The sequence below is a fragment of the Ambystoma mexicanum genome, chromosome 11 (genome assembly GCF_040938575.1).
Source record: "Ambystoma mexicanum isolate Mex_15411 chromosome 11, UKY_AmexF1_1, whole genome shotgun sequence".
In the NCBI taxonomy this organism is placed as follows: domain Eukaryota; kingdom Metazoa; phylum Chordata; class Amphibia; order Caudata; family Ambystomatidae; genus Ambystoma; species Ambystoma mexicanum.
Window position 1 is genome coordinate 108,325,174 of NC_090934.1, and position 14,426 is coordinate 108,339,599.

Below are 14,426 nucleotides of genomic sequence, written 5' to 3' on the forward strand. Positions count from 1 at the left end.
AAAGACCAAGAAGTGAAATCGTGGGTGGCACAGAACTCCCACGAGGGCAATGGGCAGTACCACCCTGCCAGAACGGTGACAGAGCATGTGGGAACAGGAGGGGTGACTGCCATCCTCTGGCCCTTCCTCCGTGACCAGTGCACACCCTCTGCCTGTGCCAGAGAACGTTCCTTTTATTTTTAAAACATGTTCACGCAGGAGAATGTGTGGTGCCAGAGTGGTGTTGAATGCTGGCGTTTGCTTGGTTACCAAGCATTGATTCCCTGCCCAGGTGTATAATGCAACACTAGCGGCCCAATTCATGGAATTAAATTGTGCCGAAAAAGGGGCGCTTGCATGCAAAACCCACGCAAGCACCCGTTTGTCGATTCATGGAACACAATGCGCGGGGCTTACCCAAGACTTGCGCTGAATTCCCACGGGACCAACACGTCACTGCAACACCACGAACGCCTTGTGCAAGACTTATAGCAAGGTGAATACCGTCTTGCGCAGTCACTTAAAAAGGGGGCGGAACACGTGTGATGGGGATCAACAAGCGTAAATGTAGGCGCTACGTCGGAAGTACCACAGTAAAATACTTGCAACACCCTCACGCGCGCTACCAACAGATATTCATGGAATCAAACAGGGCTCGCTGGCGTGCGGAAAAAGACGTGCATATCCGGAAACACGTCTGCCACGAGAAAGCTGGCATAAGCGTCACAGCGCACTAAAAATGATGCATAAAAAGGGCATGAGAAAAATCAACGCACATATACAGCTACGATAAAGGAAGACTTTTTCACAGCAGTGATCGTGGGAAACCGCAGGAGGAGGAGGATAGCCAGGGCATGCATTTTTTTTTTACCCAGGACCAGACTTTTTGGGATGCCTGATGACCAGGTCTATGGCAGGTATAGGTTTCCATCTCACATTATCCTAGACCTGGTCACTGAGTGGGAAGATGACCTCACATCACCCACCCTGTGCTCCCAAGCACTGAGCCCCTTGCGCAAGGTGCTCAATGTACTGCATTTTTTGGCCACTGGGTCATTTCAGCAGACAAGTGCCATATATGGGGGCATTTCACAGCCCACACAGTCACGCTTCCTACACCAGGTGTTGCAATCATGACTGGATGCCCCTCAGACCACAGGCACACCCTCAGAAGGCAGGCCATGGTACAGGACTTTTACAGGATAGCGCACTTCCCTAAAGTGCTTGGTGCCATTGACCTACCTCCACCTAGGGCAACAGAGCACATCTATCGGAATTGCAAGCATTGGCATTCCATCAATGTGCAGTTTGTATGTGATGCCAAGGGAATCATTACCTCTGTATATGCAAACTATCCAGGGTCCACCCATGGTAGTTTCATATTCAGAACGTCACCCCTACACCGTACCCTGGAAGCTGGGAGGCATGGCAACACATGGCCCATTGGTGAGTACAAATGGCCCTGCAAATGCATGCATGTCTCACACAGACAAAACCACACCACTGACAAACCATGTCACCTCCACAGGGGACAGTGCCTACCCTCTGAGCACCTACATGATGATGCCAATACGAAACCCCAACACACCACCCCAGGTAAGATACAACACAACCCACATTGCAACTAGGGCCATAGTGGAGTGCACATTCAGAGTGCTAAAGTCACGCTTCCACTCCCTTGACCACTTTGGTGGTGAACTACTATATGCACCACGAATAGTGTGCTGAATCATTGTGGCAGCATGTGTCCTGCCCAACATTGCAACACGGCGTGGTGAACCAGTGCAAATGATGGTGCCCCCACATCCCCAACCACATGCACGGTGGCTGTGCATGGGAGGGAAAAGGACACGTGGTGAGACTGCCGTACCCAGCTGTGGCACCATTTTTCACCTAAAATCCAACCCCTGTGCAGTGCACACAGCCATGGCACATCCCAGGTGGCAATCGATGATGACAAGGGGACAATCATCTGTTCCAACCTTAACAACCTGAGAATTTGTCCTTGGGAGCTCTACATTGTGTGAATCCCTTAGAACTTAAACTAACTCAATCTGGTGTGCACAAAAGGAACGGTATCCGGTCATTGCATCGAATGCAAACCATCGACAGACCATACCATTGAAAAAAAGGCATTGAAAAAAAAAAACATTAAATGCATTTTTTCCATTGGTAAAGGGTTTAGTTTGGTAACAATGTGTTTTAGTGGTTTAAAAAGGGGGTTAAGGAGAAACCCCCCCATTTGTCAATGGTTTTTTGTCAATGGTTGTCGATGGATTGGCTGTTGATGCAATCACTAGGAACCAAAGGAACACATGGAAGATGGAGTATGCCACTAACACCATGCCAAAGTACACATCCAAATGCCGGTATGTCATCTAAACCCTCCCACACTTCATGTCACCTGGTTGACACACCATGCCATGGCATGCAATGTCAAAAGAGACAAAGAAATGGCCAAAAAAATAACACTACTGTCACAAAGCGCTCAACGATCAACAGGACAAGTTCAAATAACTCTCACACAACAAAATATTAATGTACACAGGAACATCAATTGGCCAATACAACATACCAGAAACACAGGACCCAATAGTGAATCTGTCTGACAGTGACCAATCATAATTGCACATGTGCCTCAATGTGTCGTAACTTGCACATGACACCCTTGTATTTTTGTGTGGCACCGCTAACTAAACGGGGCAGGGAAGTGCATACAGCAGGAAGGCTTACAATAATGGAGATAGTCAAGCTAATACATGAAGATGGAACATAAACAAAGGATGGATCTCAATGTCCAAACAAAAAGGGATACTAACCATGCACCGGACAAACAATCATGAAACCCACTAGGGGTGTATACACAGGTCGGACTTGAGACTGCCCACAGATATAAAGGAAGCCCAATGCCTCAGTGTAAGTTACTTTCACATGCTGCACTCCTTGCAAGCCCATGGAAAGGGGAAGCAGGAGTGGCATATGTGTCTGGACCCTAAGGCACAAACAAGGAGTGTACCAACACTAGACAAGCCTGCATGGGTCCTGCTGGAACCTACAGTAGATGTCTTTGGATGCCACACAAAGCAACACACTGTCACATACATGCACAATAGACAAAAAACAAGTTAACAAATAATCAAAAATGCCCATGGGGCCTGGAGGGGCACCCAGAAGGGGGGAGGTGCAGGGTGCACATCAACACCCACATGTGTGGATGTTGCGAAGAACATAAAAACCTCCATGGGTTGATGGGTTAATGGGCCGCATGCCTAGCATGGATCGGGAGACCTGGCGCTGCTGTCGTCAGCCTCTGTTGTAACATCAGGATATGGTAGTGGTATGGGAGAATCACCACACATAGCCCTTGCCTGTTCCTCCTTGGCAGTGGGCATGTGGGACTGAGATGATTGCACATGCAACATGATGGCTCGGAGATCCCCATGCAACACCTCACGGGAAAGCACAGAGTTCCTCCGTGATGGTATAAGTCAACTGTTGCACCTGTTGTTCAGACCGTCTACTGCGGGCTGCCTCAAATGCAGCCAGTGTAGTTCTAGGGACCTATACTCTAACCTCAGCGTGTCCTTGTGGGCCGACCCTCTGCAACCAGGGATGCCTGCAGAGCACTCATATCCGCCCATCAGCTCCTGCTGCTGGCCTCCATGTGCAGCCTGTGTGAGCAGCATGTGGACCGCAATGCCTGAAGCTGGGGCTCCACCTGTCTTTCTGGGGGGATCATGGAATTGGCCAGCCTATCCATGCCCTGAGCCAACATCTCACATGAAGCACCCTGTTGTTGTGCAATAGTATACATGGATTGCTCCCACACAGTATCACCAGCTAATACACAGCCACCGTGTTGGCGGGATCCAGGCCTGCCTGGGCCAAAAGATGCTGGCCCTTGATGTGATGGCGCTGTCTGTGGCTGCAGGACTGAATCCCTCCCTTGATCAGCTGGCCCAGGAACAGGAGTCAATACTGTGGAGCATGACCCTGCAGCCATAACCACCACAGACGCCCATACCAACACTGTGAATAGGCATGGTGTAGGGGAGACCTGGGGTTGGAAGTTTTAGTGGGCTGTGTAGTACATGGGAACAGCATCCAAATAAAATACAACTACATAATCAGTAATGAAAAAACGGCAGGCTGGTGGCAGTGGAAGTGGAAGTGCAGACATCAATTGCTGGTAGTGGGTTGTAAAGATACAGAAAACAGCCACTGAGTGCGGGGGATGGCAGGGAGGCAGTGCATGGGTCCAACTGGTGGCTCAGAGGCCTGTGTCAGAGATCAGAGTGTGGGCAGGTGACTAGTGCATTCTTTCAGTCATCCAGGACTCCAGCAGGGGAGAGGAGGAGATAAAGCACAACACATGAGGAAGCATTAGAAGTGCCTCCAGACCCGGAGAAGGTTCACCTACAGTTCCATTGAGGTAGGGAGGCTGTACCAGAGGGAGACCCCAGCTGAATATAGACATTAAACACCAACAAATTGCTATGAGAAGCAACTGACCCTGAGCGAGTAGGAAAGGGATGATTAAAGACCATGAGAAGGACGTTAATTTGGCAGATGGAGTTGAAGGAATTGTGGCACCAGGACCCATAAGGCATTATGGATAATGCACAGGGTTTGGGAATGAACAGTTGTAGCCACTGGGAGCCAGTGCCATCATCACAGTCCTAGTGAGATACAATACCTGGCCCCAAGACAAAAGGACAATTCCCACAGTCCAGTTCTGGATGAGTTGCAGAAGGGAGAGAGAAGAAGCACAGATATCTTTGTTGAAGCATTTGCACTAGCCCACCATAGGAATGACCAGTCCTCTGGAGACAGTGAGCTGCTGTGGGAAGGAGAGGAAAGGAAGAATACCTCTGAAAAGATACAGCTGGCAGGGTGACCTCTCAGAGACATCAGAGATATGAGGAGATAAGGTGAGTGTGGAGTGGAAGATTCTCACAGGCTATCTGCTGTCACAGGTTGGAGCAGGAAGAGGGCCAAGAGAGGCTGGACAGAGAGTGACATGGAAGGAGTGACCAGGTGTGGTGATGAGGATTCTCATGGTGTTCAGCACAACGTTTGTATGCAATCTGCAGGACAACAAGCATGTGTCAGTCCACCATGACATGGTTCACCCATGGCAGTCATGAAAATGCAGGCAAAACTGCCAGACAATCATTACACTTCAGCCAAGCAACATACACATGTCCTGGACGCACACACATCACCACTCACTGGCTATACCCTCATAAATTGGCAGGTCTCTCCTGCCTTGGATCAGCCCCGCAACAATCATATCATTAATGATCTCTTCATGTGGAGTGAGTTCCTCATCCTCTCGTGGTGACCCACCTCCAGTCATCAGAGTAGAGGTGTAGGCGGCACCCAGCTTATCTCTGGCTCAGCACTGGAGGTCATTATAACGCTTCACTGCCTCAGAAGCTGTGTGCATCTCATTGCCCAAGGTGTTGATTAGATCGGTGACATGCTGCCAGTGGGCCATACGCTGGGCAGGTGTATGTGTAATCCCTGTCCGCACGTGCATGTCACGTTTGTGTTCCCGCACATAGTCCACGAGGATCTGGAGTTCCTCATCACTGAAGCTTCTCTTTCTCATCCTGTGGGTCTCCTGTGCCGTGTCTTGGGTTTGAGCCTGCTACCCTACTGCACGCTGTGCCTTCTTGCAAGATTGTGCAGACCCTGAGTGGCTGAGACCACTTGGGTAAGTAAGAGGCTGGAGCACTGGTGGAGTGGGCTGTGGCATCACCCACTGATGCTGGGACAGTAGGTTGCCTTGCAGGCATCCATACCTGGGAGCTGGTGCCAGGACCTTTCTCTGCATGTCTCCTGCCCTTAGATACAAGTACACATGCCCCAGGGACTCTATAGGCCTGAGCTGGGTCCACTACAGGCCTCGCTAGGTGACCCTGAGCCTGGGTGGTGGTTGCTGCAGCTGCACCTGCAGCTTCCTGACCCTGGCCGGTGTGGACAGCAGATGACAATGCTGCTCCTGGACTCCAGGTGCTGGGGATGTCAGTATCAGCTGCATCACCCTGACCCTGTTGGGTGAGGGGCATAGCTCTCCCTGCATGGCTTGGGAGACCTTGGAGACCTCGGACACCTCAGACACCTTGGCCACCTCAGCCACCTTGTCCACGTCAGCCAACCTTCCCACATGTTGCCCTCCCAAACATGGCACTGATGGAATGGTGCATGGGAAGTGCAGCTAGCAATTGTCCTCAGCAATTTCAGTGAGGGGACAGTGTACGTGATGTTAAACGTACCAGTGTGCTCCTGCAAGGCTCAAAGTAACCCCTGGGGAAAATAAACGGGCCGTGTAATGCACAGGCACCCCAAAAATGAAAAAGCGTGTATGCGACCCCTCGGTAGCCCATGTGAAAAAAACAAACGTTACACAGTACGCTGTGGCACCCAGCAACACAAAAAATGCATACGTGAAGGACACGTAAGGTACTGTGATGTTAAGAAAGGGGGTACATGACACACAAGGGCACCCACAGAATTCAAAATGTGTATGCGACTCATCGTCAGCCTTAAAAGTGTGCGCGGGAGCAAATCCCCCACCAAAACAAAACGCTTGCATGGTCGCAGTAGTGAAGAGATCGCATGGAAACGAAGTCCACACGTCCGTCCACTATAAATCACACAAGCGTGTGATGGTCTCCTACGCACTACTTTTTCCCGATCCTGAAAACCACGCCCAATGTTCATTGCGTGTCATGTAACATACACGCTTAGGCCCGTTCCTCTGATTTCACGCTAGCATGCTGTTTCCGTATGTGCAGCGTCACTCTGTTTCCGGCTGCCCACGCTAGTAACACAGAAGACCCACGCTCCTGCCTACCAGCACATTTTCCTGCCTCAAACTGCCCTGAGTTGCCTCCTATAAGCCATCTGCTGCTGCCTGCCCACTGTGTGTGCCTGCTGCCCACAATCCCTGCAATTTGGTTGCCTGCCATCCAGCCATTGCCAGTGCTCCTGTCATTGGACCTGTGACCGCCTCTACTGATCCCGAAGACTCCCAACGTGCCAGACCACCGCTCCACTGCCCAGCCCCAGGACCATCTCATCCACCCATAACTGCCTTGGGGGTTGCCATGTCTGAACCAACATCATCTGAGGCAAGTGGCAACCCCACCGCAGCGAGCAGAGGGCTGTCAGCTTCAGTGCAAGAGAAGTTGACATCCTGGTGGAGAGAGTCCTGGGGCATTATGATACCCTCTTCCACGGATCAATGCAAGTCGGCAAGCAAGAACGGAAGAATATCTGGGCCAACATTGTGGGTGCCATCAACGCAGAGGGGGTGGCACCCCGGGACTACCACCATGTCCACACTTGCTGATAGGAAATACATAAATACGCATCTCACCCTATATGTTAACAGTTGAAGGCGAGCGTCCCCCAGATAGCACGATCCTCCCCACAATGAGAGGCAATAATGGACTCTCCCAGGATGGGAATAAGGCCATGACAAAGTGCGGGTGAGCTTAAATGGGAGTTTATCAATCAGAATAGGGCATGCAAAGAACTCTGCAAACTCCGAGAGCGCTCTGTCTGCAAAGACAGGCGTATATATTTACAGAATGCGTCATAAGAACCTACATGCTATAGGGGGCACAAGTTCATGGGGATTGGGTGGCGACGACTAACTATAGGTGTTGCTGCGATGTGGTTTGCCGTGGCTGGAGGACGTCACTGGTTACCCTCGTGGGTTGGGCTGGGCCTGGCAGGTCAGCTGGGCTCATCCGGACGGTGTTGTTGTGCCAGCCGTGACCAGTGTCAGTGATGAGCATCTTTCCTGGCTTTCTGCCCTAGGGCCACGCACACCACAGTCATTCAACATTGCAATATTATCTTCCCTGGTAAATCTTCCAATAGGTTATTCTACAGGTTAATGCAACACAGGAGGAATGCACCTAGAGTGGGGTCTTGTGGTGATACATCAATACATGGTTACCATCATCCTGTTGACCGGGTATCATAGGTCGCGAGCTTTGGGTCTCAGAGCATGGGACAGGCTGTCCGCGTTATCATGTCTCGTTAGAAGTCATTATGGATGTGTTCCTGTAGTGTTGCCATAATATTGGGTGTCCTAATTTTACAGGGGCCATTAACCTAAGGTGAGCCGGTGGGTCGTGGAGCCTAAGATAGGGCGCCTTTGGATATGTGTTTTAAGGCCGGGGTTTACTGCTGGGTTGTAAATAATTCAGGTGGCAGGCCGTGGCCTTGGGTGCTGCGGGGGAATGTGAATGTTTTTCATCTGGCAGTCTTCACTTGGAGGAAGGGGGAATGGCCTTGCATTGCTCACAAAATATTTTCCTCGTGTGTTGCAGATTAAGGTGGAAGAGACATAAACATTCACATAATATACAATACTCAGTGAGTCTTTTCAAAGCTCACGCTTTTGACATTGTTAGTGCCTTTCATATGGCCATTTCGAACACGTTACTTATACGCTAAGTATTTAACAACCACAACATTTTGTTACATGTCTATACATGTGCGGTAAGTGAGGTAGTAGTAAGGTTGTTGGAGCGCGCAGGAACAACCCGCCAATAAGACTGACGGCAGTGACACATGGTGAGCTTGGACATACATATGGTGCATTTTCATGCACCCCTTACGTGAGCTCTCAATAGGGTTGCATTTGTCTTCCCTTGCACTCTAGCAGCATTAGTTCAGTTATGGCATGGGACCTTGGGGTGCAGTCTTCTTGGTGAAACACAAAACATGAAAAACCCCCGGGACACTTTTACTATTTGCGCATAGCTACAGGGATGTGGGTGCTTCATCCCGAATGTCATATAAGCACACATTCTGCCATCTTCATGGAGGTTACAGGTTTTTAGTCAGAGAGGTTGTGGAGAGAAAATTTTCATCACAGGTGGTTGGCTCATTAGTATTTGGGGACTCTGCTTTTGTCAGGGGACCATTTTACAGTTCTTTTCCACCCCGGCCCTGCTGGCCAGATCATACTGGAAACAGCGATACACTGCGGAAGGTGAAATGTTACAGTGTTGGTATCTAACACTAGCTCATGTCCGTCTGTTTGTGGGAACGGGCTCTCAGCGGATCTGCCAGAGAGCTGCGGCCACGGGGATAATTGAAACTCTCCAAGGGTGGGGGCCGCGCTGCGGTGCACAGGTCTCAAACCATCTTTATTTCACAAAATGGTTTCCAGGGCCTAGCTAAATTCAGCATGTTTGGTCAATGTCTTCAGCCAGTGGCCCACCCACCACCTGGGCCCTGGTGGCAGGGGGAACCCCTGACGAGCCATGGACATCACCGGGGGGGGGATACAGGGGAGGGGGGTCTCTTGGACCAATCCTCCCATACACAGTCTAAGCAGAAAAAAGTATATTCAGGATTGATCACTTGATAATTGCTTTCTGGGTGACCACTAAGTTGCATCAATCCTCTAATACAATTATTTGTGGACGTTCTTAGCAGAATTGAGCTAGTTAGAGAGAGAAAAAACAATCTTGTAATAACATGTATTCTTTAATTCTTATATACTAGAAAAGTGATTTATATAAACACATTTAGAAATCCACATTAACATCTGTGTTCCTCCATAATAAATATGTCATAATCAAAAGAAAACACAATAATCTTCATTGTACTTAATAGAAAGACAAAACATTGAACAACCTGATAATCAAAATTAAGATTTCAAAATGTAAACTTCGAAATGAATTCTACAAAGGGGAAACTTGAATGCAGTTCCATTTTCAAAAATTAAGGTTTCAACATGTAAACTTCGAAATGAATTCGAGGAGCTCCGGGTAACTGGGCTCCCGGATTAGGTAAAATGAAGACTCCGGCAGTGATGGAATGCAGGTAAGATGAAGACTCTGGCTCCGGCAGTGACGGAATGCAGGTAAGATGCACACACAGCGATGTAGCAGCTTGCAGCAGGTAAGGAGCGCCCTCAGCAATGGAGTAGCTGGATTCAGGTAAGAGGCGCACACAGCGATGTAGCGGCTAGCAGCAGGTAACGAGCGTCCTCAGAAATGTCTTCAGGAATGGAGCTGCAGGAATCCAGTGATGCACAGGTAAGCACAGCAGAGAGTGTTACGCTGCTGAAAGCAGAATAATGCAAAGCGAAGGCACGTGGATAAGTTGGCCTTATATAGGCTGGCTCAGGCCCCTCCCATTAGCCCCGCCTACTGACTCCACCTTGCCCTTCCCAGGGACTCTGGTACGTGCCTTCCAATGCTGTTCTATGGCCACGCCAGGCCCAGCTGCCCCTGCCATTGGCACAGAGTGTTCAAGGCACACTTTTACATGAGCCGAGGTGCCAGGACTGGGTCCAATTGGACCCTGAGGATGAGGAAGGACTGGCCCCTTGTCCAGTGGCCATGACACATATGTATTGTGCAAATCACACCTAGGGACAGTAGCCTGATGTTTGTCTTCTATGTCTCCTTATCCACAGCGACGTTGGAAGAAGAGGGCGGAGAAGATGCTGTGGAGCAAGGCAGCGGGATGCCTCCACCAGGCCCACACGCAAGGCCCAGTCACGCTCATAGGTAATAACATCTTTGGAGATCAACGAGACTGGTGCCGCGTCAGAGTCATCGGCTGCAGCTGCTGATGGGAGGTCCAAGAAGTCAATGGTGGATGTGGAATACTCGGCAGCGGGAGGGACATGTGAGACCGCTTAGGGGCAATCCAGTGCGGAAGACGCTGGGGAGGCAGGGGGTGGAGGATGAGGCCACATCAGCAAAGTCCTTGGGGCCCAGTGGGGGTGACGAGGTCAGTGTGACTGGAGCAGTCTAAACTCAGGGGCAGAAGGCAGTTCACGTCGCTGTGGAGGTGCCTTTTTCTAACCCTGCCCCTGGGCCTGTGCCTGCACCAGTATGCACCTGTGGGCATGCCCCAGGCCCGACCCATCCACAGGTGGTGGATGTTTCCACACAAATGGAAACACCAATACCTGCAGATGTCGCCATTCAAGACAGGGTGAAACCGATGCTGGCCGGTATTGCGAGGTGTACAGTCACCATTTGTGATGATGTGCAGGCTTACAGTGGTGGGCTTGCACATCACCACAATGAGGTCTGGCGTCTCCTGAACTGGCTAGCTCAGTTCCTGGTCTTGCATTGGGTGCGTGGGCTGCAACCCCCTCCTCGTCTTCCTCCTCTGTGCACTAGTCGTCCTCCCTGGCATCTTCCGGCCCAGATGTTACCAGGGCCCCCTGTGTACCTTACCCACCCACCACTGCCAGTCTGAGATCACATCCCCGCCAGAGTTGGGAGTCGATATAGGATCATCATAGGCGGTCTACATGCTGATCTAGCTGACGACAGGAGCCGTGGCAATGGCGGCAGTGCAGGCACTAAGGAGCAGGGCATGTGCACGACAGCCCCGGGGGGTGTCATCATCCCAGAGGCTGTCCTTAAGGAGTAAGCACCAGACAATATGGCAGCAGCAGGCTTGGCGTAGGAGGCTTCAGTACTCAGAGCATAACATCTCAGAGAGGCATGTATAGGGCATCAGACAGGATGCAAACGTGGACCGTCGGCAAAGGAGGTCTTACGTGTTGGAGCGGTTGGGGCGGCAGATCGAGGCAGAGTGGCAGCGGGCACGGGAGGCAACACTCACCATGGCCAGGGTGGAGATTTCACTGCGTCGGGCAGAGATGCGGGCTGACGACCTCAAGAGACTTGCAGGGAGTGGGAGGGGGTGGAGAGGACCATGTTGGAGTCCTGCAAGCCCTCAAGGAGAGAGCAGAGGCCTGCCTAGGGGAATTGAACGCAGTGTTTGATGATGCCCTGGCCGAAACATTGAGGGAGCATGGTGAGGAGAATGATTAGTCTGCTACCTTTGTAAATAGTTCTTTAGAAAGAAGTTTATGATTTGAGGTTTTTGGACTTTACTCCAATTTTTGTACATAGTTGTTCCAGTTAGTATTAGGTTTCATTTGTGTTATTTGTTTGGAGAGCATTTTGGATTTTGGACTTAGATCCATGTTTATTTGTAAATATTTTTATTTTATAATTGTCGATTGATGCTTACCATGCAGAAATGTTATTTATTTTCATTTGCATTACATTTGATGGACTTTTTTTATGGACATGGACTTTTTTTCATCATATTTTGGTTTGCATTTGCATTTTATGAAGATTACTTTGGACATTTTGACATTATTTTTCGTTTTGATTGTACATATTTTACATTGTGCCTCATTACACGGATGGCGGTAAGGATTTACCAGTACCGGTAAAATACCGGTACCGGTAAATCCTTACCGCCTTACTACGAGGTCCCTTTGCGGGTTGGGGGATTTAACGCCTGCTTTTTGTAGTCGTTAAAAACCAACCCGCAAAGGGACCAGGGAGCTAATTACAGTACCGCAATTTGCGGTACCGTAATTAGCGCCTTCCCCATTCCCATTGAACCCTATCGGCCAAAAATGGGAACGGGGAAGGGCAAAGGTGGAAGGGGGAATTACCGCCCCGCCAACCTTGGAATGGGGCGATAATTCCCCTTTCCGCCAAGGCGGTGCTGGTATTTTAGCGGCATGAACCATGGCGCTAGTAGCGCCATGGTTCTCCGCCATCCGTGTAATGAGGCCCATTGTTATTTGCTGTATGTATGGACATACTACAACTGCACAATATATTTTTTTTCATTTACTCACAGTCATTGTTTTTCTCACTTCTTTTCTACCCGTTTGTAGATGTGTTACTCCTGTTGCTGTTCGTGGTAATGACCATTGTTGGTCATGTGTGTGCTTACTTGCATACATGTGCCATGTTTGCTGTTCATTTACGTGGAGCATATGCACATGGGGTTGACCAGTGGATGTGTGTAAATGGGCGAGTATGTTTGTGCACGGTCAAGATATCATTTTCACATGTGCAACATCACTGTGTATTGGTCCTCACTGTGTTTGGGAGGGTGGTTGGTTGTGCGACTGATGGGAGTGTGGAATGGCCACATTTTGTATGCAGGATTTGCTTGATGGAGTGTTGGCAGTCGTGTTCTTCCCTTCACAAGCATGTGTTTGTGCTGTTATCATTGTCTGTGGTGTTGTTGGGCATCTTCCAGTGGCAGTCATTTTAGCAATGTATCTTATTGACAGACAAATGCTGCAGTCCCGGTGGTAAGCACTGTCTGATTGGCATGTACTCATTCAGTACTAGAGTCATTCCTCTTTTATTATGCTTTTGGTACTACTCTGTCATGATGAACTGTCTGAATCTGCACTGGTCAACTGCCTAGACTCTGAATTTGTTTCAAGGTCTACTTGCACACCCGCACTGCCTCCTTGACATCCCCTAATGTTTTTATGTATGTGAACAGCCACCTACCTGCACTTCACACATGCTGTCTGCACTTAGGCTTTCACTTGACACCAGCTGGGAACAGTTTATTTGTTGTCTTGGTTTTTCTTTTTGCTATGATGTCCTTCACCTGTACTGCAATGCACCCTCCTCCAACCCCCTTTTCTCCCTCCCCACTTCCCATGCACTGGCACCACCTGCATGTCACCTGCTCTAAAAAGTTCAGTGTCTCTGTCATCACGGTCTTCCCCCTCACCAGACTCTTTGCTGATTGTTACACTTGAGTATATGCACATTATGAATGGCATGTCATTTGATAGGATATCATGTCATGTCCTTCACACATGGGAGTCACAGTGATGTCTTTATTTGGTTCTCTGCTCTTGTAATGTCAGCTCTTTGAGGCTCAGGCCGTGACACACATGGGCAGTGTCTGTTCATGAGGCACACATTGAATGTGCTTCCTAATCTGTCACCGTGTGACTATTTCTACATGTCAATTTTTGACATGACTTTGTCAAATGGACTGCAGGGCCTCAATTTAGCCTTCAATTGTGTGATGTGTATGTTGGGAAATGGTTTCAGACAGCAATTGTGTTTGAGCAGCTGCCACACTCAAGGATGTGGCCCAAGTGTATGTGTTGTTTCTGTTTGCATGATTTTTATTTTGAGGTTCAGGGTGGTGTCAGTACACATCAGTGAAGGTCCTCAGCTTGCCATCGATGGAGTGTACATGTGTTACAATGTCAGCATCCAGATGTCCAGTCTGGAGGGTGCTGGCTGCAGGGTGGCGTCACAGGTGATGGCGGATGGGGGGTCCTATGCAGTGAGGTCAGCCTGCAGGCTGGGGTCATGGCAGATGAGGGATCCCATGTAGTGCGGGCTGTCTGCAAGCTGGGGTCATGAAGGATGGGGGGTCCCATTTAGTGGGGGCTGCCTGCAGGCTGGGGTCATGGTGGATGGGGGGTCACATGTAGTGGGGGCTGCCAGAGGGCTGGGGTCATGGTGGGTCCTATGTAATGGAGGCTGCCTGCAGGCTGGGTTCATGGCAGATGGGCGGGCACATGTAGTGGGGGCTGCCTGCAGGATGGGGTCATGGCGGATGGGCTGAACCATGTGGTGGGGGCTGCCTGCAGG